The sequence below is a fragment of the Ursus arctos genome, unplaced genomic scaffold, assembly GCF_023065955.2.
Source record: "Ursus arctos isolate Adak ecotype North America unplaced genomic scaffold, UrsArc2.0 scaffold_24, whole genome shotgun sequence".
Lineage (NCBI taxonomy): Eukaryota > Metazoa > Chordata > Mammalia > Carnivora > Ursidae > Ursus > Ursus arctos.
The window spans coordinates 21,943,594-21,949,593 of record NW_026622919.1 but is presented as its reverse complement, the minus strand read 5'-3'; the positions used below and the strand labels follow the sequence as shown (position 1 = coordinate 21,949,593).

Genomic DNA, 6,000 nt, shown 5'->3' with positions numbered 1-6,000 from the left:
GACTTGGTTTTCTCTCTGGCTCTGAAGTGCTCTGTGTGTGTGTGTGTGTGCCTGTGTTCATGCGCCACGGGTTTGGGGGGCATTAGCCCGGCCCCCTCCCGAGAGCCCTGCTGCCCTTCAGGGAGAGAATGACCAGTTGGAAAGCTGTCAGCCTGGGGCGGCAGTGCGATGGGGACTTGGCACCTACTTCTCATGGAGAATTCTTCCTGCGGGTCTGCTCCTGGCTGCCCCTCGCTGCCCAGCTTGGTGACACTCCCAGAAACTTCCCTGAGCTCCTGTATTTCCCTCTTCTGTCTGACTTGCTTAGTGAGGCACCTGTCCCCCCGCTAGCCAGGGCCCTCGCAGGGCAGGTAGTGGGTGCAGGTCCTCAAATCCCCAGCGCCTGTCCTGGGCCGGGCACGTCACTGCTCAACAGATCGTCTTGCACTGATGCGGGAGCTCGGCCCGGGGGGGCACGTTCAGCCCTCCGCCACTGCCTGGTGCCCAGGAAGAGCTTGGCGCTGTGTGAGGAATGAAATGACAGAGAGACAGTCTGGGTGGGGTAAGAGGGGGAATGAAGCCATCTTATGAGCCCAAAGCAGTACTCAGCCGAGTCACTACCGCCCTGGGTATCTCACGGACGGGGTTCTGAGACCCAGGGAGGCCGTGATTTGGTAGAAGTCGCACAGCCAGTGGCAGGGCCCGAGGTCTCAGGACCCACCGTGTGACGGTCACACCTCACGCCGTGCTGCCTTGCCATGGTGGGCCCTGCACCCCTGCCCTTCGCACCTCACATCTTTGTATCTGACCCCCTGCTCTGTCCTTTGCTCCAGGAGCCCTGGGTCGGACCTCCATTCAAAGGCCAGGTGGCCTCCCCTCTTCTGCGGGGTTGGGAAGGGGACAGTGGTAGGAAGGAATCTGGAGCCTTCCCTCCCAGGTCAGTGCCACCGCCACCGTCAGTCTCCCATCCAGCTGCTTTGTGGAGAGCGGTCTTGCCCACTGGGGGCTCAGCAGGGGGGAGGCAATCCCTGATTGCGGGGGAGATGAAGGGGGCCCTCCCCGAGCCTGGGCAATGCGAGAAGGAAAGAGGCGGGTCTGCAGGGTCTGAGTGGTGTAGGGAGCGTCGGAGGCTGGGGTGGGATCATTAAAGACAGTCCGGATGGACACCCACTTCCTCTCCGAAGGAGCAGGCTGCCTAATATTTTCCCAGCAGAAGGGAATGAGTTGGCAAATCTTGCCTCCTGTTGGCCTGCCCCCTTTTGTCTGCCGAGCGGCAGCCCCCCCCCCCCCAGGAGGCTTCATTCACCAGAGCGATCGGAGGAGGGGGCAGTCTGCTTGGGAGGGAAGCTGGGCTGCGACTCCACTCCCCCCTCACAGAAAGCTCGGGGCTCTACCTCCTGGGCACGGGCCAATGGGAGCAGTTTCTAGACCCCCTTCTAGAAGGGGCCTCAGTTCCCGCGGCCTAGCATGTGGAAGGGGGTCACTCGTGCCCTCACCCCGCCTTCCCCAGGGCTTTCAAAAGAACTACCGAGGGTGGAACGGAGGACACGAGGCCTCAGAGATGTCACAGGGAGTATTTTTAATTAAACATGGACTAACGAAGACATAAAAAGGCATAAAAACAACAGAAGACAACTGAGTAGCCATCACCCAGTTTAAAAAATAAAACATTAATTCTCCTTTCCCCTCAGAAGGCGTCCCTTGAATTTGCATATCTAGACACTGTCCCCGCACAGGGACGGGCCTGGGAGTTCGATAGTGCCCTCTCTGGACGGAACACTGTCCTGGGTTCTCTGAAGAGGGCACAGAAGAGAGCAAGAATGCGGGTCATGACCACAGAGACAAGGGACAAGGGACTCTCTGGAGGAGAGACTCTGGCGTTCCCACAGTACATGGAGGGACTCGAGCAGTGCAGGGAGGGCCGAGGGCCCTTTCAGACAAAAAGGTGAGCCAGTCGGGGGGCGAGAGAAGAATACGGGCTCCAGAGTGTGTAAGCCTAGTGCTCTATCTTGGTCTCCCCCACTTCCAACGAAACATCAGGCAGGTTCCTGACCAGCTCGGAGCCTCATCTAGAAAAGACTTGCAGGGAAGTTGACATTACAGCCAGTGTGCAGGTCTGGCCCAGGACAGGAAGCCCACCAGGGTTCGCTCCAACCCCAGAGAGGCCAGCGGGGACTCCCATGAGACCTCCGTCTCTGTCCCTCCGTAACGTGACCTTTACAACCGCCCATGGCCCAGCCAACTCCCAACCATTATTTTTCTGAGATAATTTGCCACCGATGCGTCAAAGGACAAAGGCAGAAGGCAGGCAGTCAGGAGGATTCGTGCCTCGGGCATCGGGGTAGAGCTCGGATTCCTCCTACGTCCCTATCACGCAGGCTCCATTTAGCTACAAAGGGATGGGATGGGGTTCCTGGGGAGAAATGGCGCCTCCTCACTTCTGCCGGGTCTAAATCGAGCCTTGCCTTGGTTACCCGCTCCCGGGCTTCGTGATTGGTTGGCCGGGGGAGTGGGGGGGGGGGGAGCAGGCTGCGGATGGAGCCGCAGCATCCCTTAGTCTCGGGCCCCGGGAGGGGGAAGGGAAAAGACCGAGCGGCGGAGGGAAGAGGGAGCCATTGCTTCCGCTGGCTGCAACCGGCGCGCTCGCAGCTCCCGTCCGCCCGGCATCCAGAGGCTTCCTCAGCCGAGGACTCCATAATGCTGGATATTTTCATCCTGATGTTCTTTGCCATCATAGGCCTGGTCATTCTGTCCTACATTATCTACCTGCTGTAGCGCTGCGGCTGCGGCGGGGAGCCCTCGGCACAGCTCAGGATGAAGCTGACCGGCCGGGATCCCTGCTTTGTGGACGCACCGGTGGATTTGGGCTTCTGGTCGTTATTTCGGGTATTGATTCAAAAACAAAACTGCAAGAGATCTTGTTATCCTATTTATCCCCCCTCAGAGGCATTCCTATAGCCTTTCTCAGATCACTCTGCAAAGAATAAGAAATGCCAGCTTCTTTCTTGGAGACCCAATTTAAAAATAACGATTTTTTACAATGAAACATAAAACCCACAGTGCCAAGGATTTTTAGATAGAATGGGGTGGGAGTGGTGTGCTTGGGGGGAGGGGCTATTCTTTCCTAGTTTTTTTCCTTCAAGTTAGGTGCTCAGACTCCAAGTTGTCTTTTTTTTTTTCCTCTCTCTCTCTCTCTCTCTCTCTCTCTCTCGGTAATTAAAGGTGAAACACGTCTTTATATGTCAGCAGAGTGGTTTGCAATGATGCTTCCATAGTTGCATTAATTAGTGAGTGACTCGTTTTCACTTGAAGATGAAGTAGCTGATGAAATGGACTGGGGAGCGGGGTCTGGGGGAGCCGTCCTTTCCCTGCTGGGGTTTGGTGGCGAGGAGAGAGGAACGAATTCATTTGTCAGTCCGCGGCCAACACGGGGTTGCTGATAGCGTCCCCGCGAGTCCCGTCTGAGCCTTGTTTCTGGGTTTCCCACAGCTCCTGGTCTGCAGTCCAACCAGAGGCCTCTTATCAGCAGCGACAGCCCTGCTGCCCAGCAGCCCTCTTCCAGAGCCTTCCGGGTATGGTTAACCACCGTCGGGCAAGGGGCTTTTGGAGCTCCGAGGCGGAGGCCGTCCGCTGGGACCGCAGGAGCGCGTGGGCGAGGCTGGCCGATGCTGTGCGCGCTCGAGCTGTCGAGACAGGGTGCCGAGGACGCAGGGCCGGCATGCAGGCTCCTTAGAGTTACCCTGCAGAGCCGCTCAGATGCTCGTCTTGACAGCCTTTCTTTAGGTGTAAACGCAACATAGGGTGCTCAGCTGTGTTCTTTCCTTTCCCTCTCACGCGCAGGGGGCCCCGCGTAAGTTCAAGGGCACATCGTCTATGAAGTGGTCACTTTATCACTGTCTCTGCAGACCGCGGTGTGAGCTCGTGTGGTAGCCCTTGTCTCGCTCCCCAGCCGGAAGGAACTTGTCGTTTGAATTTTTAAGATTTGTCATCTTTTTTCCCCACTCCATACCACTTGTGCCCCAGCTTCTCAGTTCAAGAGAGAAATGGTTCTATAGTCCTCATTCTTTGTGACTGGTTGAATTATAAATTATTGAAAGAGGGTAGCTATACCTCATCTTACTTGTTGTTTGGGGGGACAAAAATCTCCTACTCCCAAACCATATGTTGTGGAATCCAGAGTAGACGTGGGTCCCAAGTCTGTGGTACCTATTCCTTTGAAAAGTCCATCATAATTGTTCTACATTTGATTTTCCTTTCTCGCTTAAAAGTAAACAAGGAGAAAGATTAACTTATAGTTTTGATTTATAATGTTGTTTTCAGTTTCCATGTCTTAAAAAGAAGTAAAATGAAGGCACTACAATATATGATCCAATTAAAATGGAAAACTTGCATTTTAAAATTCTGGCCATGAAAAAACCCTGCTCTAAAAGCATTGTCTTGGCAACAAATGAATGACCTTCAATCAGTCATTTAACCTTCAGGTCGTCTGTTTATTCTGACAAACGAAAGGGCTGGACTAGAAAATTGTTACTTATTTATTATGTTATTATTTATGAAATTTTAAATTGTTTTTAATTTTAAAATTCCCCTTTCCATTTTAAAATTCTACAATTCTAGGATGCATTTACCGGTAGTTTGCTTTTTTGCTCTCTCCACGTGACATTTTATAATGAAAACTCAACTGCAAAACTTTTTTTTTTGGCACCACCAACCACACTGTGAGGAGAAAATGACACTATTTATTTACTCCAAACATGTACCAGTGACAATTTGCTAAGCTGTTTGGGGAATATTAACGTGAGCAATACTACGTGGGGGTATGTAACAGAAAGAGGTGATCTGACAGATACGCTAATGTAGGAGGCATGGGTCTGAACATTAATACTATTTGGGGAGGATCTTCAGTTATCTGGAGAGTCCTAGACATGACATTTCCCACTAAAACATTCCTCTGACTCTTTGGCCTAACTTCGTGTTTCAAACTGAAAATTTTTCTACTTCAAGGCGAGGGTCAGCGTTTTGAAGGGGTCCAAGTTACCCAGTTAATTATCGTGGTATGGATCTTCAAGTTTTAGTCTCTAACCAAGTTCGCTCTGAAGTCTTTTATGAGGGCAAGGCTCTTTAGCCTGTATACATGCGTAGCTGAAACCACTGAACAATTCAGTGAAAACAAGCAGCCAGTTTCAGCTACACCCCTTCGATACATATCACTGGTATTGGGTGCGGCGGAAGGTGGAAGGACGTAGAAAGAGTGCCCATATTACTTGTGAAATATTATGGTCTTAAAAAAATAAGTGATTAAGTTTTGGAAGAAATTTTGGACTTTGCGCCTGTATTCATGCTATAATATGCCAGTTTATAATAGTTTCATGGTGTTCATCATTTAGATACATTTTTAAAATTTCACATTTAAACTGTTTGTATACCGGCATATATTGCCATCCTCATACATAATAAAACACTGAAAAAAGTCACTTCTGTAATATGAAGTTTTGTATAAATTTTACAAATCTGTCATAAGGCAATCCTGTCCTATAGAGTGAGTATCATACTTGGCCCACATCAATGCAGTAAAAACATCTCTAAATAATTGTAGGTTGCTTAGAAAAAATTAATGTGGCATTACACTAATTCCTGCTTTCTTGACAAAAAGAGAGATTTGTATGGGAAAGTGATGTATTTTATTTCAGGCGAAAGAGGATATATTTTGGGAAATGGTTAAATAATGGAAAGATGAATGTTACTAAATTTTGAGCCACCTAAGACTCATTTTTCTGGGTTTACAGAATCAAATCCAAACTTTCTGAGCTTGCAACTTGGCAGGACACAATTTATTAAATTTCAGAAAATGTGTTTGCTTTTAAAAGGCTTAAAATTAGCATTATTCAGAGTTCAAATCCCTTAAAAGTATCATTTTAATTTTAAATTACTCAAAAAAAAGTGTATTTCCCTTAATAAAAGATTAAGCATAGATGGAATGGAAGACTGTCTTTGTAAATTACATGCTTTGGCTTTTACCAC

The 6,000-nt window shown here is 49.8% G+C and overlaps 1 long non-coding RNA gene across 1 annotated transcript; it reads left to right on the top strand.

Moving 5' to 3' along the window:
* The first annotated feature begins 2,492 nt into the window (after positions 1 to 2,492).
* Positions 2,493 to 5,957, top strand: LOC130544718 (uncharacterized). Its single transcript, XR_008961236.1, has 2 exons — positions 2,493 to 2,865; positions 3,469 to 5,957. It is a non-coding gene; the product is annotated as an uncharacterized LOC130544718 (long non-coding RNA).
* The last annotated feature ends 43 nt before the right edge of the window (positions 5,958 to 6,000 follow it).